The 24,888-nt window shown below is 35.2% G+C and overlaps 1 long non-coding RNA gene across 1 annotated transcript in view; it reads right to left on the reverse strand.

Annotated features, from left to right (window-relative positions):
* Window positions 1-487: 487 nt before the first annotated feature.
* Window positions 488-24,888, reverse strand: part of LOC133617380 (uncharacterized) — a 41,047-nt gene continuing 16,646 nt past the window's right edge. The window contains exon 3 of the long non-coding RNA XR_009816996.1: window positions 488-1,000. This is a non-coding gene — a long non-coding RNA (uncharacterized lncRNA). The remainder of the gene's footprint in view (window positions 1,001-24,888) is intronic.

Here is a 24,888-nt window from a genome sequence, read left to right on the forward strand (position 1 = left end):
CCGCAGCACCTCGCCAGCGCATCAACGTTAAGTGTGTGTATATGCCCGGGCACGTGTGTTTACAGTGTGTGTGTGTGTGTGTGTACGCATCGTCTTTGGAGGCGATGATTTATAATGTTTGTAGCTCAGAGAGGATGTTATTATTTTATTTGCGATGTACACATGATGCATCCCAAAAGGATAAAATAGTGCAGCTCCCCTTTGTTCAGGTGGAAATATGAAATATATAATATTATATAATATTATCAATATTACGACAACCACTCAGGAATGGTATAATAAACGTGCACTTTTACAGGATCCTTCACCATTGAAGTTGATTCTATTAAAACTCAGAAGTCGTCAACCAGTGGGGCACAACCCAATAGTGGCACACAGGCTGTTTCAAAACTGGTTAAAAATAAATCATATTTAATGTTGGACTTGTGTTTTATTTAAAAAAAATTGAAGTTACAGCAGGCTACAACATGGATGATTTGATTGACAAAGGTGTGTTGATTAAACAATATTTTAATATTAAATTATTAGTGAAATATTCATAAATCAATTAAAACGCAAACCAAATGTTTAGTCATGTAATATATAAATATATGAATTAATATAATATAAATATTGTTGTTAATATTAGATGTACAACTATGTGTGTTTTTGAAGTCTATTTTGTCACGGCGCGTGCTCAATCCCGCATGTCATCTGCATCACGGCCACACGCCGGAAAGGCTGCAGGCGATCACCAGTCAGCGCACCTGGGACTGATGAAGGTGAGCAGTATAAAGACCAGCAGACCCGAAGATCCTGCGCCGGAACGTAGTTAACTCCCCGTAGTAAGCATCCCGTCTCTGGTTTCCCTCCCGCGTACTTGATCTTTCTCTGTGTCTTCCCAGTTCTTGTGTCTTATGTCCCTTGTGTTTTCCCGCAGTACTTCTCGTGTGTCCCGTGATCAAGCTGTGTGCCTCGACTTCCCTCTGGACTTTGAACTGCCTCCCGCGATCCTCGACCCCTGCATGGACACAAACACTTTTGACGCCTCGATATACCGCCCGACAACCTGCTTGTCTCAAAGACACTCGAGCCTGCCTTTCCCCTTCGGGACTCTCTCGCTCAACACTCCCAGTAACACACTCATTAATTCCTACACATAGTCTCACACCATACACCCCTTTTGGAATTGTCACACTCCATTCTCTAGTTGATTATTAGTATTGTTTATTATATATATATATAGTATATATATATATATATATATATATATATATAATAAATCATTGAGCTTACTACACCCTCTTGTGGTCTGTGCCGTCTACACTCCCTCCGTAAATATAACATTAATTTAAATGAACTACTGTCACAAACACAATCTGGTTCAGGGAGGATAGGATATACTTTCAATAAAAATAGAGAATGCAAAAACAATAAATCCAATATTTAATTGAAAATGTTTGCATAAAAGTAGAAAACTATATAAACGACAACAGTAAAAACATAGTTTGAGTACAGTGTTTGGGGGCATTTATGCTGAAATACTTCAGTTGCTCGAAAAACATCCCAACCGTGATTCTTATTCATTCCGATTTTAAATGGATTCATTATTTGAAAAAATGTATTTAAAAAAAAATATATATATTGAAAAAGTTGTATTATGATTCAAATATATTGAGAGAATTGGTGTGAATTGAGAATCGTGTTGAAATAACAATAGATTCTAAATCGTATCATCAACCCAAGAAACGATTCTGAATCAAGTCTTTTCCCTAAGAATCGATTCTGAATCTAACCACCTCTTCAAGAATTGATTTTGAATCAAATCATCAACTTAATATGTGATTCTGAAGCCAATCGTCAACCCAAAAATCAATTTTGAAGCCAATCGTCAACCTAAGAATCAATTCTGAATCAAATCTGTACCCTAATAATCGATTCTGAATTAAACCATCACCTCATTAATTGATTTTGAAGCGAATCGTCACCTAAAGATGTGATTCTGAAGCCAATCGTCAACCCGAGAATACATGTTTAATCAAATCTGCACCACAAGAATCGATTCTGAATCAAACCATCACCTCAGGAATTGGTTTTGAATCGAATGGTCGCCTTAAGATGTGATTCTGAAGCCAATCGTCAACCCAAGAATCAATTCTGAATCAGATCTGCACCCTAAGAATCAATTCTGAATCAAACATCACTTCAAGAATGGAATTTGAATCGACTCATCACCTTAATATGTGATTCTGAAGCCAATCTTCAACCTAAGAATACATTCTGAATCAAATTTGCACCCCAAGAATAGATTCTGAATCAAACCATCACCCCATGAATTGATTTTTAATCGAATAGTCACCTTAAAATGTGATTCTGAAGCCAATCGTCAGCCCAAGAATCAATTCTGAATCAAATCTGCACCCCAAGAATCAATTCTGAATCAAACCACCACCTCAGGAATTGGTTTTGAATCAAGTCGTCACCTTAAAATGTGATTCTGAAGCCAATCGTCAACCCAAGAATCAATTCTGAATAAAATCTGCACCCCAAGAATCGATTCTGAATCAAGCCATCACCTCAGGAATTGATTTTTAATCAAATCGTCACCTTAAAATGCGATTCTGAAGATAATGGTCAACCCAAAAATCAATTCTGAATCAGATCTGCACCTCAAGAATCGAATATGAATCAAACCACCACCTCAGGAATTGATTTTGAATCGAATCGTCGCCTTAAGATGCAATTCTAAAGCCAATCGTCAACCCAAGAATCAATTTTGAATCAAATCTGCACCCCAAAAATCGATTCTGATTCAAACCATCACCTCAGGAAATGATTTTGAGTCGAATCGTCGCCATAAGATGCGATTCTGAAGCCAATATTCAACCTAAGAATAAATTCTGCATCAAATTTGCACACCAAGAATCGATTCTGAATCAAACCATCACCTCATGAATTGATTTTGAATCAAATAGTCACTGTAAGATGTGATTCTGAAGCCAATCATCACCCCAAGAATCAAGTCTGAATAAAATCTGCACCCCAAGAATCAATTTTGAATCAAACCATCACCTCAGGAATTGATTTTGAATCAAATTGTCACCTTAAGATGCGATTCTGAAGATAATCGTCAACTCAAGAATCAATTCTGAATCAGAGCTGCACCCCAAGAATCGAATCTGAATCAAACCACTTCAAGAATGGATTTTGAATCGTCTCATCACCTGAATATGTGATTCTGAAGCCAATCGTCAACCCAAGAATCAATTCTGAATGAAATCTGCACCCCAAGAATCGATTCTGAATCAAACCACCACCTCAGGAATTGATTTTGAATCGAATCGTCGCCTTAAGATGCAATTCTGAAGCCAATCGTCAACCCAAGAATCAATTTTGAATCAAATCTGCACCCCAAAAATGGATTCTGATTCAAACCATCACCTCAGGAATTGATTTTGAGTCGAATCGTCGCCTTAAGATGTGATTCTGAAGCCAATCTTCAACCTAAGAATAAATTCTGAATCAAATTTGCACCCCAAGAATCGATTCTGAATCAAATCATCACCTCATGAACTGATTTTGAATCGAATAGTCACCTTAAGATGTGATTCTGAAGCCAATCTTCACCCCAAGAATCAATTCTGAATCGAATCTGCACCCCAAGAATCAATTCTGAATCAAACCATCACCTCAAGAATTGATTTTGAATTGAATCATCACCTTAATATGTGATTCTGAAGACAATCGTCTACCCAAGAATCAATTCTGAATCAGATCTGCACCCCAAGAATCGAATCAAACCACCACTTCAAGAATGGATTTTGAATCGACTCATCACCTTAATATGTGATTCTGAAGCCAATTGTCAACCCAAGAATCAATTCTGAATCAAATCTGCATCCCAAAAATTGATTCTGAATCGAACCGTTACCTCAAAAATTTATTGAGAATCTAAATTTTACCCCAAGAATCGATTCTGAATGAAATTATCCTCCCCAAAAATTTATTCTCAATGGAATCGGACCCCGGAAATCGGAAATTAATCAATTTTTTTTGGCTTATTGTTACGTTATCCGTCCAATTACTTGTTACTATTACACAAAAAATTGTGATTTGTTTGATTATTGAACAAGTCAAGCTAGCCAAAGTAGAAAAAAAATAACATAATATCGTAAAAATCCAGGTCCAATTTGGCTCATGGCTAAAACGTAGCCAATATTTCCTCAAGATGCTAACTAATTTTAGCATAAGTCATCATAAAATTGACAAAAGTGTGCAATAAATGTTGAAATGAGTCCAAATTCTAACATCTTTCGAATTTTTGTAGTCGTGGTTGAAAAAAGTATTTGCTGTTGTTTATTGGAGGGTTTCTAAACACATTACCGCCCCCAAGTGGACTGGAGTGTAGCTTGTTAAAAAACAATGCATAAAATACATAGGATCATTTCATCAAATAATTGTAAAAAAAAAAAAGGACTTTGGTCTGATGAGGGTGAGGTGGCCGAGATGTTCAAAGGTCACCGGCGAATGACAGGATGCACCCCCCCATCCCCACACGCCCCACCATAAAAACAGTGACCTTACTTGTCCCCCGTGGGTGCCGGCCCACCGCAGCCACTTAAAAGAAAGTCGACACCAAACTTCATTGCGCCGCGTGCCAAACGACTTCAGGAGGTGACGGCGGCCGCCACGCACCTGAGCGTGCGTTTATGCCGACTCATCCTCACTAATTCCACGACAACGTTCAAAGATGGACACCTGAGGAGCTTGTTGTCAAGGCAACACAACGTTATCAGCTGGTCGGCACTCCATACAACTTTTCAAACGTCAGCTGTTTGACTTTGAAATGTTTTCAAACAGGAAGGTAGTGTATCTGCTAATTTCAACTTCAAATGGATGCTACTAAATTATTGTTTTTAAAATATCATAAATAATCAGTATTTTTAATTTGGCAAAGTACAAAAAAATGCAATCTATTGTGGGAAGAGTACTAAAAATTTAAAAAATTAAAATAAAAAGTAAATCATGAGTAATGGGAAATAAATGAAAAATGTTGTTGAAATATTACTAAATTATATTGAAAATCTATTTTTTTTATTCAACAAAATAGAAATGTCTTGCACTATTTTGTCTCATTAGTAAAAATAAATTTTTTTATAAAATTTTAAAATTACTTTATAAGTGAAGTAATTAATGAAACAAAAACTAAGATGTTGTGGAAATGATATCACTCAATGAATAATGGTATTACTAAATGAATTACTTTTTTTGTTATGAGTAAAAAAAACGAGGAAATTGTGAAAAATACTGAATAAAATGATCAGAACAAATGTTGATGTCAAAAACGCCAAAAATATTTAGTCTGGCAATTTACTGTAATATTAGTATAGTCGTAAAAATGTTAAAAGTAAATCAAATTCAAATAAAAATAAATTATTAAAACAATTATTTTCTTCAGGAAATTTGATTTAAGCAAGAAAATAAAAACCCAGGATTAATCAGTTAAAGAGTGTAATTAATCAGATTTTTTAAATATTTTATATATATACTGTATATATATACTATATATATATATATACACACACATAGATGTGTATATATATATATATATATATATATATATATATATATATATATATACATATACACCTCAGAATCAGAGTATATATATATGTATAAAATTTTATAGTATGTATAAAATTAAACAACCAAATAATTTGGAAAAAAAACCTTTTTACAAATACGTATGAAAAAACGCTATAAAATTTGTTTTCAATTCACTGAAGTACAAAAGTTTTGCAATTTACTGTTCTATAAGTACATATGTAGTAATGACAAAGTAAATCATTTTGAGGAAACAATATTACAAAATGATATTAAACATGGATATATATTTTTTCCTTTACTAAAGTACAAACGTCAGTAATATACTAAATAAAAAAGTGAATGATGTTTAATCCTAATTTTAAAAAAAATACTAAAGAAATGCATGTAATATAATTGACCTAATTAGGAAGTCATCAGGAAAAATTACAACATGAATAATATCAACAAAAATGCATTTTTCTTGCCATGATGTATAATCATAACATTTCTAAATTGATATTCTGTAAATTCAGAACATTATATTAGCAGAGATTATATGTATCATTGATAATAAAAAAAAATACTGGCACACCTGTGTGTTCTTGATAGAGCATTATAGCGAGGACACCTTGCCCGGGCAATGAGGCCAGCTCACCCTGGCTACTAATGTGGTTTCAGTCCTATATTCCACTGAAAATGTCTCCTCCTTAAGACTCAGGTGTCTCAGCGACACTGATTGATCGATGAACTGATTGGAAGGTGTGTCGCAACACTTAAGTGTACTTCCTGTTCAATGCCTGACTTGCCGTCGGCCGTGGTGCATTCAGGGGCAGCACAAAGAGGCTGTGTTTTAGGGCATCTACTGCCTTGCTTTCTTAGCTGGAGAACATAAGTGTTGACCCCGGGACGGAACTCACTCACTCTGTCTCTCTCTCTCGCCCTCTCTCTCTCTCTCTCCCCCCTGCTGTGAGTGACAGGCGGGGCTTGAAACGTGGACACGGGACCCGGTCGCCCCCAGTGGGAGTTGAGGGGGCACGGCTGCAGTCTGGGTGGGCCCAATCACTGCAGCCCATCTTTCCGCTGGGCGCAAACATCGCGCCGCGGGGAAACGGAGGATTACGTTACTGTGAACGCACCTTCCTCCCCCCCGAAAAGGTTGAAATGGTCCCCGAAATCCGATTGAATTTCTCTGCTCTTTAGGTTTGTAAAAGAAGAACATTAAATAAACACAGACTAACCCAAAGCAACATGGCTGCCAATTCATAAAGACAGCACCGACTTATCTGGACACATCAGGAATGTCCCAGGAAATGGAAATAAAGTGAAATTATTCCCTGCGACGTGTCCTGTCAAAGTTAGATATTGCGCCATGTTTTTGTAACCCCACTTCGCCTCTTTGCTATTGTGTCTCGTTTTTAGGGAGGGGTTCCAAAAAAGAAACCTGCAAAAAGGTGCTTCTGGGTCACTAGCAGCAGTTTTATCAGAATTGGGAAGAAATAGTCGCATGATTCAGGAGTTCGTAACCTTTTTAACTTCGGGGCCCAACTTTCCCACTACAGACGGGCCCGGGGCCCACTCAAATGTTAACACTGAGGGAAAGTTTTAATCACAGAGATTGTTATCAAGGCTTAGGTCAGGCTAATTAAAAAAACATTATGTATCAATTATACTGCACAAAGAAGGGACTTATAAAATGCTGAAAAGTATATTTACATATTGTTACGCAATTGAAACTAAATTATTAACTTTGTTTTTTCTTTTTTTTTCCAAATTATTAACAAATAATAATACATATGCTAATTAAATAAACGTTTTATTTTTTTATAATTAACAAATAATAATACATATGTTAATTAAATAAGCTTTTTTTTTCTAAATTCCATCCATCCATCCATTTTCTACCGCTTGTCCCTTTCGGGGTCGCTGGAGCCTATTATTAACAAAAAATAATACATATGCTAATTAAATAAACGTTCTTTTTATAATTAACAAATAATAATACAATGCTAATTAAATAAATGTTTTATTTTATTTTTTTAAATATTGATTATTAACAAATAATAATACATATGCTAATTAAATAAACTTTCATTTAAATGAAAATACAGCTTCACCACTTTAGTTATTTTTGCGCTTAAGACAGTTCTCTATGACTTAAGCTACAAACTTTTTCTGTTTGGTTGGTCATTATTATCAAGGCTTTTTATATTCTAAATTATTAACAAATAATAATACATATGCTAATTAAACTTTTTTCTAAATTATTAACAAATAATACATATGCTAATTAAATAAGCTTTTTTTTTCTAAATTCCATCCTTCCATCCATTTTCTACCACTTGTCCCTTTAAGGGTAGCGGGGGGTCGCTGGAGCCTATTATTAACAAAAAATAATACATATGCTAATTAAATAAACACTCTTTTTATAATTAACAAATAATAATACATATTCTAATTAAATAAAGGTTTTATTTAAAATAAATGAAATATATTGATTATTAACAAATAATAATACATATGCTAATTAAATAAACTTTCATTTAAATGAAAATACAGCTTCACCACTTTAGTTATAATTTTTGCACTTAGGACAGTTTTCTATGACTTAATCTACAGACTTTTTCTGTTGGTCGGTCATTATTATCAAGGCTTTTTTCCCCTAAATTAACAAATAATAATACATATGCTAATTAAACTTGTTTTTCTAAATTATTAACAAATATTAATACATACAGTATGCTAATTAAATAAACTTGCACTTAAATGAAAATAAAGCTTCACCACTTTAGTTATCATTTTTGCGCTTAAGACAGTTCTCTATGACTTACGTTACAGACTTCTTCTGTTTGGTCGGTCATTATTATCAAGACTTAGGTCAGGCTGATTACAAAACATTATGAATCAATAATACTGCAAAAAGAACGGACTTATAAAAACGCTGAAAAATATATTTACATACCGTTACGCAATTGTAACTAAATTATTAACTTATTTGTTATCTTTTTTCTAAATTATTAACAAATAATACATATGCTAATTAAATAAACATTTTATTTATTTTTTTCTAAATTATTAACAAATAATACATATGCTAATTAAATAAACTTTCATTTAAATGAAATTACAGCTTCACCACTTTAGTTATCATTTTGCACTTAAGACAGTTCTCTATGACTTAAGCTACAGACTTCTTCTGTTTGGTAGGTCATTAAATGGGTTGTACTTGTATAGCGCTTTTCTACCTTCAAGGTACTCAAAGCGCTTTGACACTACTTCCACATTTACCCATTCACACACACATTCACACACTGATGGAGGGAGCTGCCATGCAAGGCGCTAACCAGCACCCATCAGGAGCAAGGGTGAAGTGTCTTGCTCAGGACACAACGGACATGACGAGGTTGGTACTAGGTGGGGATTGAACCAGGGAAGGTCATTATTATCAAGACTTAGGTCAGGCTGATTTCAAAACATTATGGATCAATAATACTGCAAAAAGAACGGCCTTATAAAAACGCTGACAAATATATTTACATATTGTTACGCAATTGTAACTAGATTATCAACTTGTTTTTTTTATTTTGTCTAAATTATTAACAAATAATAATACATATGCTAATTAAATAAACATTTTACTTATTTTTTCAAAATTATTAACAAATTAAATACTAATTAAATTTAAAAAAATATTGTTTTCTAAATTATGAACAAATAATACATATGCTAATTAAATAAACTTTCAATTAAATGAAAATACAGCTTCACCACTTTAGTTATCATTTTTGCGCTTAAGAAATCTTTCTATGACTTAAGCTACTTGTCTGATGTTGTCATTACTACCACAAGTGGTGGAAGAGTGTATTACACGCAAACGCTATGCAAGATTGTAAACAAAACGTCATTTCCGGGTCGATTAGCACAGATGACAGCAGCAGTTTTATTTAAAATTATGACCAAACTTTAGCTTGAAAACAAAACATGTCGCTGGTTTTAACTCCAATGACAAATGACGAAGATAAAATAGGTTAACATTTCTTACTTAAGTTACCCACTTCTTTTAACACTTGTGGGACAATCAAGAGTGTTAAAAAAAAAAGCCAAAACTCTGCAAAGCACACCTGCTGCACGTTAAGTTGCACCTTTTAGTCAAGATTGAATGTTTTGTTGTTTTTTGTCTTATTTTGACAGTGTTTCTTTTTACTGTCATGACCCGTCTTCCAGGTCAGGACATGTTTTGTCTCTCTTATAGTTTAGTGTCTATTTATGTTGTCAGTACTTCTGCCCTTCCGTGTTTACGTCCCCGTTGTCAGGAGCGCTGAGCTTACACATAAGATCCAGGTTTATTGATGAGTGTACCCACCTGCTGCCAACACTAATCATGCCCCCTTATATAGTCCTTACGCGACTGTTACGCTTGGCTTTATTGCACGTTGCTTGTCCGCTACTGGCCACATTTTGTGTTTGTCTACCCTGCTGTGCTGAGACTCGCCTTTTGTGCCGAGAGAGAGACGCTGTTTGTATTTTTTGCCTACGTTTTTTACCTGTTGTCCTCCGCCTCTCAGAATCACAAACACTTCACGATGTCTAACCGCAATGTTCACTCCTGCATGGCAATTTTGTGTCGTAACATTGACAGTGTTTTTCTACGCTTGTGTGACAATTAAGGGTGTTGAAAAAGTCTAATTCACGAAGCACATCTGCAACATCCCACTAGGCCGTCATCACTTAAGTAAGAGTGAGAGTTTTAAAGTTTCTACGTCGTGGTTAACTTCTTTGTATGACACTTGAGAGTGTTAAAAAGCACATCTGCAACACGCATCACTAGGCTTCTTTTTTTGTTGTTGTTGTTTTTACATCTTAATGCTCACTGTGGTTAACTTCTTTTTACACTTGTATGACACTAAAGAGTGTTAAAAAGCACATCTGCAACACGCCTTACCTTAGGCTTCTTTTACTGGATTGTTTTTACATCTTAATGCTTACTGTGGTTAACTTCTTTTTACACTTGTATGACACTTAAGAGTGTTAAAGAGCACATCTGCAACACACCTTACCTTAGGCTTCTTTTTCTAGATTGTTTTATTGTTTTTACATCTTCATGCTGACCGCAATTAACTTCTTTTTACACTTGTATGACACTAAAGAGTGTTCAAAAGCACATCTGCAACACACCTCACTAGGCTTCTTTTTCTGGATTGTTGTTGTTTTACATCTTTTTAATGCTAACCGTGGTTAACTTCTTTTTACACTTGTATGACACTTAAGAGTGTTAAAAAGCACATCTGCAACACACCTCACTAGGCTTCTTTTTCTGGATTGTTGTTGTTTTTACATCTTAATGCTGACCGCAATTAACTTCTTTTTACACTTGTATGACACTTAAGAGTGTTAACAAGCACATCTGCAACACGCCTGACCTGCACTTTAGGCTATTTTTTCTAGATTGTTTTGTTGTTTTTACATCTTAATGCTAACTGCGGTTAACTTCTTTTTACACTTGTATGACACTAAAGAGTGTTAAAAAGCACATCTGCAACACACCTCACTAGGCTTCTTTTTTTTTTATTGTTGTTTTTACATCTTAATGCTAACTGTGGTTAACTTCTTTTTACACTTGTATGACACTTAAGAGCAGTGGTACCCAAACTATGGCCCGCGGGCCGGATCGGGCCCCTCAGCATCCAAAATCCGGCCCACGGGAAGTCCTAAGTTAAACATTTTTTTTTTTTTTTTTTTTTTTAAATCTTTCCTTTCTAAACCATTTTCTACCGCTTGTTACTCTCTGTGTCTCCTAGCCGCTCAGGCAAATCATATTGTCTAAAAATGAATTTTCCCATCGATAACGTGACAATGTTAAATGTCAAAACGGATTAAAAAAACAATGGATATATATATATATATATATATATATATATATATATATATATATATATATATATATATATATATATATATATATACACAGTATATATACACATAAAAAAAGCACATCTGCAACACGCCTTAACTCCACATTAGGCAATTTTTTTCCAGATTGTTGTTTTTACATCTTAATGCTAACCGCGGTTAACTTCTTTTTACACTTTTATGACACTTAAGAGTGTTAAAAAGCACATCTGCAACACACCTTACCTTAGGCTTCTTTTTCTAGATTGTTTTATTGTTTTTACATCTTCATGCTGACCGCAATTAACTTCTTTTTACACTTGTATGACACTAAAGAGTGTTCAAAAGCACATCTGCAACACACCTTACCTGCACTTTAAGCTGTTTTTTCAAAATTGTTTTGTTGTTTTTACATCTTAATGGTAACCCGGCTAACTTCTTTTTACGCTTGCATGACACTTAACTTCTCTGTAGCGCCAATAAAAGACTTTGCGATGGTTACATGTTCTATTATTTCCTCCGGTAAAAAACATCTCATCCAAAGAGACCCGAGGCTAACTAGCATCCCGTAACAAAGTGTGTTCCATCTTTGAGGTTCCCGCGTAATTGACGGCTTAAATTACCGAGAGGCTTAAGGAAAACAGGTTTAATGACGGGGGGGGGGGAAAGGCGGTTTTTGGACGGCAGCGTAAACAACATGTTGCTGTGGAACGTGGGAGGAAGGAGAGAGAGAGAGAAAGCCGTGCCCTGCATCTCACTGCCCAGCGGTGTGGTGCATGTGCACACAAACAAGGCCAAATAAAGCAAAGTACTTTGGCCGCGTTTACACAAGCGGGCCTCTTACAGTCGGACCTCCACTGAAGGTGCAAGTCACATGACATCATTGCAAGTCACATGACATCAGTGCAAGTCACATGACATCAGGCAGGCGGAGACAGAGCGGAGATGCAGAGCACCTGGGTGACCAGAGTTATGGTCGTGTTTTACAATTAATACACTTAATATTCCAACAGTCGCCCCCTGGGATATGTTGTGGTCGTTCGCATTGGTTACTCCGTCAGAGTTCTTGTTACTGTTCCTTAAAAGATGTTTGCTAATTGGCAAAACGGAAGCCCCTTAACACATGTCGCCATGGTAACTAAAAACAAAATATTTTCTCGTAGAAATACTGGAACCACCGGACGATCCTAAAGTGCGGTTACCATGGGAACTAACAACTAAATATTTTTTCCCGTAGAAATAGTGGAACCACCGGACGATCCTAAAGTGTGGTTACGATGGCAACGCCAAATCCAGATTGAGAAAATTCCACTCGCGGGGCACAAATGATTGTGCCCCACAGGTTCTGCCTAGCAACAACCATACAAAAATACAAAAAAGTCATCCGTCTGCAGCCGTACAAAATTAAAAGACTTGTATAAGTGTTATAATGAAGGCAACACATGATGTAAGAGGCTAAATAGCTATATTAGCCTACTATCAAAATGACTAACATTTCTTCGTTGACAGAAATGTTTAATATTTATTCTACACATTTTTACAACATTGGAAAACATTGGTAAAACTTCTCAGAAGGTGAGATAACTCCTGGAAATGTCTGTCATAGAATTACCAAAGGTATAGATGTGTGTGTCCAAGTTAAAGGAAACAACTGGCTGTCTTTGCAAGCTGGCTAACGTTTGCTGTGGTCTGGAACAACATGGCGCACAAACAACTATCAGAAATGCAGCCAGTATTACATAAAGATGTGTCATGAAACATTGAAAAATAAACTAAATACAGAGGACATAAGTAAAGGAGTTTAAATATACCCACAAATGAGGCATGATGATGCAATATGTACATACAGCTAGCCTAAATAGCATGTTAGCACTGTTTAGCTTGCAGTCATGCAGTGACCAAATATACTTGATTAGCACTCCCAACAAGTCAATAACATCAACAAAGCTCACCTTTGTGCAGTCACGCACAGTATAAAACGTTTGGTGGACAAAATGAGACAAAGAAGGAGTGGCATAAAACACCTCTTTCTGTGGCAGCGTCGTACAAAGTTACACATGTAAACAAACTGTTGAGTCACAGTCCGCACAACGGTGAGTTCAAGGGCCGCTGAAATTAGTAGTAATATAATAATAATATTTGGATTCACGAATAATAATAATAATATTAGTAACAAGTGGCCGCACAAATAATAATAACATTTGAATGCACAAATAATAATAATAATATTTGGATGCACAAATAATAATAATAATAATATTTGAATGCACAAATAGTATTAGGACGCACAAATAATAATAATAATAATAATAATATTTGCAACAAATGGCCGAACAAATAATAATAATAATATTTGGATGCACAAATAATAATAACAATAATATTAGCAACAAGTGGCCGCACGAATAATAAAAACATTTGGATGACCAAATTATAATAATAATAATAATAATAATATTTGGATGCACAAATAATAATAATAATATTTGGACGCACAAATAATAATATTTGGATGCACAAATAATAATAATAATAATAATAATAATATTTGGATGCACAAATAATAATAATAATAATAATAATAATATTTGGATGGACAAATAATAATGATAATATTTGGATGGACAAATAATAATAATATTTGGATGCACAAATAATAATAATAATATTAATATTTGGATGCACAAATATTAATAATAATATTTGGATGCACAATTAATATTTGCTAGCACAAATAATATTTGGACGCACAAATAATAATAATAATATTTGGATGCACAAGTAACAATAATAATATTTGGATGCACTAATAATAATAATAATATTTGGATCCACAAATAACAATATTTGGAGGCACAAATAATAATAATAAAATATGGGTTAGAGGAGCCAGGTGAGGTGGTTCGGGCATCTAGCCAGGATGCCACCCGAACGCCTCCCTTGGGAGGTGTTTAGGGCACGTCCAACCGGTAGGAGGCCACGGGGAAGACCCAGGACACGTTGGGAAGACTATGTCTACCGGCTGGCCTGGGAACGCCTCGGGATCCCCCGGGAAGAGCTGGACAAAGTGGCTGGGGAGAAGAAAGTCTGGGCTTCCCTGCTTAGGCTGCTGCCCCCGCGACCTGACCTCGGATAAGCGAAAGAAGATGGATGGATGGGTGCACTAATAATAATAATAATAATAATATTAGCAACAAGTGGCCGCACAAATAATAATAATAATATTTGGATGCACTAATAATAATAACATTTGGATGCACAAATAATAATAATAATATTTGGATGCACAAATAATAATATCTGACAGCACAAATAATAATAATAATATCTGGATGCACAAATAGTAATAATAATTATATTTGGATGCACAATTAATAACATTTGGATCCACAAATAATGATAATATTTTGATGCACAAATAATAATAATAATAATAATAATTTTTGGACGCACAAATAATAATCATAATATTTGGATGCACAAATAATAATAATAAAATATGGATGCACTAATAATAATAATAATATGTATTGTAATATGTAATAATGATATTAGCAACAAGTGGCTGCACAATTAATAATATTTGGTAGCACAAATAATGATAATAATATTTGGTAGCACAAATAATAATACTAATATTTGGATGCACAAATAATAATAATAATATTTGATACACAAATAATATTTGGATGTACAAATAATAATAATAATAGTGTGTTTCTTGTGTGTGTGGTTTGGTGAATTGCACCATGTGGAGAAATGTTGAGGAGAAAAAGACGTTACTGTGGCGCGTCCAAGTATGTGGACAAATGTCGGGGATGACCGGAGACAAGTGCTCGCTCTTTCTTCTCCACATGCAATGTTGCTCTTTGGGTTTGAACGCCGCACGGCGTCCTCCTCCGGGCGCGGGAGCACCGTGGGCCAGCCGGGGCCTCTTAAGGAACCATTTCCAAAGCGTGCGCCGTGCAGCCAGGCGCTCCCTCAATGACCTCTTTATTTGTTAAAATAGATTATTTGAAAGAAATTACAGAGCACTTTGACTGAATCAACAGAGACCTCGGGGGCTGCGGCCCGCGGTACCTACTTAGCGCCGCCGCACGGATCCGACATGACTGGCGAGCTGTGTAATCGCCTTTGATTCGTCTGATAGGACGCCGGTTCTTTGGACCGGCCGGCGATGGAACCGTTGAGGCCCGCGAAAGGTGACACCGCTAAATGGAGGCCAGTCTGCGAACTTGTGATGTTTGTGTCCACCGAGGAGTCCATTAAAAGAACAGAGGGCAGCTTGAGGGAGTTCCCTCGCTGACTTTCTCTTGCACAATAAAGATTATTGAGTCCCACACACCTCCTCCCACTCTACTCTGCGTCCGCTTGCCGCTAATGTCTCGTGGCAGCGCCTCGTTACGCCCGGATTACCCCCGCGAAAGAGAAAGGCTGCAATAATAAAGTGACAGAGGGAAATGGCGGCGAAGAAATTAGCTGTGATTAACCCTGCGAGTGCTCGTTCCAATTCTCGCCGCTCTCCTTCTTTCCCAACATGTGCTTGACATTCCTCCGCGCTGCACATTTCCCGGCACGTCCATTACCGATAATCGCTCAGCGGTTACGAAATATTGAAAAAGCATCACACACACACACATATAATGTGTGTGTGATGTTAAAAATGCTAGTATGAAGTATACACACACACAAATACATATATATATAATGTGTGTGTATGTTTGTCACCCATCCAAACATTTTATACCGCTTGTCCCTCTCAGGGTTGGGGGTGCTGGAGCCTACCCCAGCTGCACTTGGGCGGAAGGCGGGGTGACATTGACCTAATAATCCTGTTTGTTTGCTGCTATGTTCTCTCATTATTTGCACCAGGTGTCACTCGCCTACAGAGTTAGCCATTATCCTTTTTTTTCTTTCTTTTTTTTTAAAGGTGTCATCGGCCTTGGCGCGAGCGAAAAAGCACAAGTCCACATTTTGCTTGTTTTGACCGAAGCAAACCACCTCGTTGACCTCAGGCCTTCAAATAAAAACCCCCTATTTAAAAAAACTAAAGTAGAAAATTGGTAAATATATGTATATATAGTACACTATTACTATTATTATACTAAGAAACATATTTAAATACTTTTTAAATAAAACGCCTACAATAAAAATAAAAATTCATCCTGAAGATTTAGGTCTTTTGTTTTTTTGCTGTCCAAAGTGCAACACAATAAAAAAAATGTAATTGCTAAATTGTTTAAAAAAAAAAAAAGAAAAGAAAAAAGATTAAGAGAGATTATTATATCTATTTCCAAATAAAACCCCTATAAATAAAAGCGTAAACCTGGACATCCAGGTTAGTGTTATGATTTACAGATTTAACAAATACTGCTAAAATAAAATAAAAAATTAATATAAAAAAATAATAAACAATAATTGCAATGATACATTAGGTATGATTAATGATACATTAATCATACCTAAATATCTAAGTCCATTTCATTTATAGAGCACATATTTTGTAATAATGACTCTATAAAGTAAAAAAACAAAAAATAAAGTGACACTATTGTTCATTTTTTAAATGTTTTTGTTTTAATTTTTATAAATGGCTGTGATGATTATGTAAATGAGGGATTTCTAATCGCTGCTATGTTGGAATTCTTATTAATATTGATACTGTTGATATTATTCATTTTTGTTTGACTACTTTTGGATTGTTTTGTGTCATGTTAGTGACAATTGCTCTGTTGATTGCTATTATGAATGTTGCCAGGTTTGGTTTTAGAATTGGAATTATATTATTATGGTATTATTGTGTATTATTTTGTTGGACTGATTAATAAAAAAATAAAATAAATAAATATAATTTAAATAAAAAATATATTAAAAAAATGTAATATATATTTATATTTTATTTCATTTTTCTATTCTTAAACTTCCCACCAATCTCTCTTTTTAATTTGTAACACATTCTTTCATGCCTACGCCTTTGTTTCTTATGCATAAAATTAATGTTATCTGCAGCTGGGATAGGCTCCAGCACCCCCCGCAACCCTGTAAGGGACAAGCGGTAGAAAATGGATGGATGGAATATTATTTTGCTCTTATTTTGTTCTTTCTTTGTTAATGACATGTATTAGATAATTGAAAACGTGTTTTGTGACACACAGGATTCCAAATAAAATGGTCAATTACGACAAATATTTATGCAAACTCAAAATTTCATGAACAACAAGACAACTATTGGCAACTATCGGGCATGTCGCCATGGCAACAACACAAAGGCCTCATTACAAATACTGTAACTCTATTAGAATAGTAGAACTATTAAATATTGTAGTAAACAATACATGAACTACTCATAAAATCCACTTTGTCAAGCATTTATTGTCCTGTCCATAACGTATCTACGTGTACTGGGTGATTTTATTCTGTGTTTTTTCGCGTACGAGGCAATTTAAATTACAATGAGTGCGCGTATTGGTCTTTTTGTTGTCCTGTCACCTGAGAAGGATAAGGAAAGAAACGTGACGATAACCACAGAAGTGGCGTGCCCTCCCTGTTGTCCTGGCTGCTCAGCACAATGACGGCTTCAGCAAGAATGGAACGCTTGTTCCGAGTCGGATTCCCGTCCCTTCTTCGCGACTGAAGGTGAATTCGTCGGCCATTAGGTGTCGTGAATGGAAAAGTGTGTGTTGCGGGCCGGCGCACAGAGCGGCTCAGTTCTGCAGGGGTAATGGCGCCTAATAGCGGCCGCGCGCACAGGGGGCCTCTTTGACACCTGCGGAGGACTTTTGGAGTGGGATCGTCGCCGTGGCAACTGCTTGCAATGGCCGGGCCGCGTCGGGCCTAAAGTCTCAATACACACTAAAAAATGTTGGGTTAAAAAAGGACCCAATTTTAACCCAACTGCTGGTTCAGGAAAGGACAAACCACTTATTTGAGTTATTTTAACTCAACATTTTGGGTTAATTTTGTCAATCCAACTTTTGCGTTGAATTATTTAACCAAAAAGTTGAGTTATGATAACTTAATGTTGTGTTATTCCGATCAAACTATTGGGTTGAAATATTTAACCCAAAAATTTTGTTTTGCTAACTTATTGTTGGATGATTGTAAATAATGTTAATGAGATTAACCCATAATAAAATTCCCTTCAAGAAAAAAGTGACTTTTTAATTTAAAAAAAAAAAAAGCCTTTTAGCCAAAAATGTATTACTCGTTGAAAAACAACCCAAAAATGGTTCATAATTTTGAAAACCCAGAAATGTTGTTAAAATAATACCCTTATAACCCAAAAAATGGATTGCTCTTCATAAAAATAACTCCAAAATTTAACCCAACACTAGCAACTCATAAATTGGGTTATCAAAATAACCCAGCATTTGTTAGTGTGTAGGCTGCAAACAGGCATGTCAGCATGGAATAAAGCATAAAGTGTACGCAGAGATGTGTGTACTTCTTTACAGTGTCGTCAAATATAATATTTCAATATTAGTATTATTTAATCAGTTAAATAATTTATAGTTAGAAGTTTTAATAAACGTGTTATTAGGTCAAACACACCTAATGCTACATATTTGAATTATTTCTATACATTTAATGGCAAAAAATAGACATTTTAAAATATTTGTGCTAAAAAAATACAATATATTCATCAATGTGACCAAACATAAATGCATTTTTTTTAATTAACTATGAAGGGGCTGTGATGTAAAAACATTTAAATGAAGTATTATATTATTGAATACTAATTTGACATTAATAACAAACCCAACAATTCAGTGGGTTTTTTAGGTTTTTTTTTTAGAGAGAGTTGTTTCTTCTTTTGAACATGAATTTAAATATAAAATGATAATTACAGATAAAACATTCATCCATCCATCCATTTCCTACCGCTTATTCCCTTTTGGGGTCGCGGAGGGCGCTGGAGCCTATCTCAGCTACAATCGGGCGGAAGGCGGGGTACACCCTGGACAAGTCGCCACCTCATCGCAGGGCAGATAATACATGAATATATAAATGTGTTTAGGTCATCAGTAACATTTCTGTTAGCACTAACACAAATACTTCAAGTGTCCTGATTAGTGGAACATATCTTATTTATTTCATCCATGGTTTTCAATTAAAGTGATAGTAAGAAATATTTGTTTTGGTACAGTCATAAAGTGTAAATTGTGTGCAGGTATAATCACTTAAGGTGTCCTGGCTGGTCCACTATTGCAAAATGTGTGTAATGAATGCAACATATTAGGTGTAATGAATCAAGGTATTCAATTAAAGCTATAGTACGGAGAATTTTGTTTTGGTACTATTCCCCCTACAGTTGTCAAATGTAAGTTGTGTGTGTGTTTAGATCATCAGTAACATATTTGTTTGTACTAACACAAATACTTAAAGTGTCCTGGCTGGTCCACCCTTCTAAACTTCTTGCTGATTAATCTTATTTTTTTATAATTAATGGAACATATCTTATTTATTTCATCCATGGTTTTCAATTAAAGTGATAGTAAGAAATATTTGTTTTGGTGCAGTTTTGTTACATAAAGTTGTGTTCAGATATAAACAATTAAGGTGTCCTGGCTGGTCCACCACTGCAAAATGTGTGGCTGAGATAGGCTCCAGCGCCCCCCGCGACCCCAAAGGGAATAAGCGGTAGAAAATGGATGGATGGAAATTAAAGTATTAAATTAAAGCTATAGTAAGGAGGATTTTGTTTTGGTTCTATTCCCCCGACAGTTGTCAAATGTACAAAACCCAAAACCAGTGAAGTTGGCACGTTGTGTAAATCGTAAATAAAAACAGTACATCCATCCATCCATTTTCTACCGCTTGTCCCTTTCAGAATACAATGATTTGCAAATTCTTTTCAACTTAAATTCAATTGAATAGACTGCAAAGACAAGATATTTAAAGTTTGAACTGGAAAACTGTATTTTTTGCAAATAGTAGCTCATTGGAATTTGATGCCTGCAACATGTTTCATAAAAGCTGGCAAAAGTGGCAAAAAAGACTGAGAAAGTTGAGGAATGCTCATCAAACACTTATTTGGAACATCCCACAGGTGAACAGGCTAATTGGGAACAGGTGGGTGCCATGATTGGGTATAAAAGCAGCTTCCATGAAATGCTCAGTCATTCACAAACAAGGATGGGGCGAGGGTCACTACTTTGTCAACAAATGCGTGAGCAAATTGTCCAACAGTTTAAGAACAACATTTCTGAACTAGCTATTGCAAGGAATTTGAGGGTTTCACCATCTACGGTCCGTAATATCATCAAAAGGTTTAGAGAATCTGGAGAAATCACTGCACATAAGCAATGATATTACGGACCTTCGATCGCCCAGGCGGTACTGCATCAAAAAGCGACATCAGTGTGTAAAGGATATCACTACATGGGCTCAGGAACACTTCAGAAAACCACTCTCAGTAACTACAGTTTGTCGCTACGTCTGTAAGTGCAAGTTAAAACTCTACTATGCAAAGCCAAAGCCATTTATCAACAACACCCAGAAACGCTGCCGGCTTGGCTGGGCCCGAGCTCATCTAAGATGGACTGATGCAAAGTAGAAAAGTGTTGTTTTGGTACAGTTTTGTTACAGTCATAATGTATGTCATGGCTGGTCCACCAATGCACAATTTGAAAGGATTAATCTTACTTATTAATGAATGCAACATATCATTAGGTGTAATGAATCAAGGTATTCAATTAAAGCTACAGTACGGAGTATTTTGTTTTGGTACAGTTGTCAAATGTAAGTTGCGTTTAGGTCATCAGTAACATTTCTGTTTAAACTAATACAGGGGTCAGCAACCCGCGGCTCTTTAGGGCCACCCTAGTGGCTCCCTGGGACATTTTTAACAAAGGATTGATAATGGAAAAAGATGGGGGAACATTTTTTTTTGTTTGTTTTAGTATGTTTTTTGTTTGAGGACAAACATGACACAAACCTTCCCAATTGTTAGAAAGCCCACTGTTTGATATGTTTGTGTGTATGCTTCACTGATGACAGTATTTGCTGAAAATTGTTTTGTCCTACTAATTTCGGCTGTTCTTGAACTCACCATAGTGTGGACGGTGACGCAACAGTTTGCTTACATGTAAAATCTTACACTCCTTCTTTGTCTCATTTTGTCCACCAAAAGTTTTATGCTGTGCGTGAATGCACAAAAATGAACTTTGTTGATGTTATTGACTTGTTGGAGTGCTCATCAGACATATTTAGTCAGTGCATGACTGCAAGCTAATCAATGCTAACATGCTATTTAGGCTAGCCGTATGTACATATTGCATCATTATGCCTCGTTCATAGGTATATTTGAGCTCTTTTAATTTCCTTTACTTTTATCCTCTTTGTATATAATTTAGTTTTGCATGTTTCATGACACATTTGATAGTTGCTTGTGTGCCATGTTGTTCCAGACCACAGCAAACATTACCTAGCTTGCCAAAGATTGTAATAAATCTATTAAAAGAAGACAGCCTGCCGTTTCTTTTAACTTGGACACACACATCTATACCTTTGGCCATTAAAAGCCAGTAATTTCCGGGAGTTATCTCACCTCCTGAGTAGCCTCTGATTTATTAATGGGTTGTAATGTTGTAAAAATGTGTAGAATAAATATTACATTTCAACATTTCTGTCAACAAAGATTTGCTTCAGCCTGCGACACATAGTCTTTTTGATAGTAGGCTAATATAGCTGATATAGACACTTACGTCATGTGTTGTCTTCATTATAACACTTATATAAGACTTTTAAAGTCATTTTCATAGCAGGCTAATATAGCTAATATAGACACTTACGTCATGTGTTGCCTTCATTATAACACTTATATAAGACTTTTAATTTTTTGCGGCTCCAGACAGATTTGTTTGTTGTATTTTTGGTCCAATATGGCTCTTTCAACGTTTTGGGTTGCCGACCCCTGACTTAAAGTGTCCTGGCTGGTCCACCCTTCCAAACGTTTTGGTGATTAATCTCATTGTTATAATTAATGGAACATACCATTAGGTGTAATTAATTCAGGTATTCCATTAAAGCTTAAGTAAGGACTATTTTGTTTTGGTTTTGGTAATACTCCCTGGCTGGTCTGCTATTGCAAAATTCTTTGTCAGTGATGTTGGGTCTCCATGGCAACAACAAAGGATGCTACCCTCTCTGGTACAACATTTACTCTTACATAATGTTGCTTTAACGTTGTACAGAGCCTACTAGAAACTACTCCAAGCCTGACCTTTGGAGACTAAAACATGTTCTGTGTCTCATTCCCAACTTGATTATGTGGCCTAAAAAAACTTTTTCGACTGAAGTCAGACTTTCTTTTTTTTTTTACACGTCGTCACACGCAGCGCCTGCTTGTTGTCCGAGCTCCTTGGGGGCGCCAACGCAAGCACGGCGCTACTGCACTTGTTTGGTTTCCTGGGACTTTGTGCCAGATAAGAACCAGATTGGGGTCTGCTGCCGCGGGCCGAGATGCGGGCGACGGCGGTGGTGTGTGTCGCGACGCCTTTCAGCCGCCATGTTGTTTTTAGAAGGCCTCATGTGAGTTGATGTAAGCCTGCATGGAGAATGTTTCCATTTTATTTATGCTCCTCACGCCTCCTGTCGCCCACCTGCCGGCTGCTGCCCCCGAAAGGGCCTGAAAGACCCCAGACAACCCTGCCCCGCTTGTTTTAATAAAATTGCTTTGTTGTTGTTTTACGACACTTCAGGGTGTGTTTGTTTATTTTAAGTTTACTTTTTTTATTCCCTTTATTTGACCCGGTAATAAAATGTGTCTTTCCTTGCAATAGAAATATGAATAAATAGCATTTGTAACACAAATAACAACTTACAAAACTAAAACACCAACCTGACTGTGCAACAACAAAAAATTAAACAAATAAATACATTTAAAAACAAAGAATGTAAAAAGCTTTTTGTTTAAGTTTAATCTGCATGTAAGTATTTTTTAAATTGATATTTGACATGTATTTAGTTGAGTGTGCGGAGATGGTTAAAAAGTTATTTTTGTAATAATTTGAAAATAATATCTTTATTTTTTAAAGAAAACATGTTTTATGAACAGAAAATATTTGTTTTAATTTTGTAGAGTAAAAAATAGAAAAGTATGTATTATATATTACTGTTAAATTACATATTAGTTTTCTTTTGAGAAATGTCTTACAAATGTTGGGTTTATTTGTACATTAATGGTTAAATTAGTAAAAGTTATATTTTTGTTTTATTTAAAAATGGTTAAAAATGAAATAACCCTTTTGAGTGTTTTTAAATATATAATTTACATTTATTTAGTTGGCTGTGCAAAAATGGTAAAATAGTTATTTTTGTAATAATTTAAAACAAATAACTCTTGTTTTTTTATTATGAAAAGAAAATATATATTTTTATTTAGTGAAATACAAAATAGAAAAGTATGTATTATATGTTGCTGTTAAAATACACAATATTAGTTTTCTTTAGAGAAATGTGTGATGATAACCATAGAACTGCTCGATACAATAATGGCTTATGCAATAAATAAAAACTAGAAATGCATTACAAATGTTGGGGGTTTTTGTACATAAATGGTCAAAGAAAAAAAAAGTTGTATTTGTTTAATTTAAAAATGGTTTAAAATGAAATGATAACCCTTTTAAGTGTTTTTAAATATCCATCCATCCATTTTCTACCGCTTATTCCCTTTGGGGTCGCGGGGGGCGCTGGAGCCTATCTCAGCTACAATCGGGCGGAAGGCGGGGTACACCCTGGACAAGTCGCCACCTCATCGCAGGGCCAACACAGATAGACAGACAACATTCACACTCACATTCACACACTAGGGCCAATTTAGTGTTGCCAATCAACCTATCCCCAGGTGCATGTCTTCAGAAGTGGGAGGAAGCCGGAGTACCCGGAGGGAACCCACGCAGTTTTAAATATATCATTTATATTTATTTAGTTGAGTATGCAAAAATGGTCAAATAGTTATTTTTGTAATAATCTAAAACTAATAACTCTGTTTAATAATTATGAAAATAAATTATATATTTTTATTTAGTGAAATAAAAAATTGAAAAGTATGTATTATATATTGCTGTTAAAATACATATTAGTTTTCTTTTGAGAAATGTGTGATGATAACCATTGAACTGCTTGATACAATATAGATTATGCAATAAAAAAAAACAGAAATGTATTTAAAATGTTGGGTTTATTTGTACATAAATGGTTAAATAAAAAAAGTATTTTTTTAAATACCGGTATGTATTTGTTTCGTTTAAAAATGGTTAAAAATGCAATGATAACCCGTTTAAGTGTTTTTAAATATATAATTTACATTTATTTAGTTGAGTGTGCAAAAAATGGTAAAATAGTTATTTTTGTAATAATTTAAAACTAATAACTCTGTTTAATAATTATGAAAAGAAAATAGTTTTATTTAGTAAAATAAAAAATAGAAAAGTA

This window comes from Nerophis lumbriciformis, linkage group LG16 (assembly GCF_033978685.3).
Source record: "Nerophis lumbriciformis linkage group LG16, RoL_Nlum_v2.1, whole genome shotgun sequence".
Lineage (NCBI taxonomy): Eukaryota > Metazoa > Chordata > Actinopteri > Syngnathiformes > Syngnathidae > Nerophis > Nerophis lumbriciformis.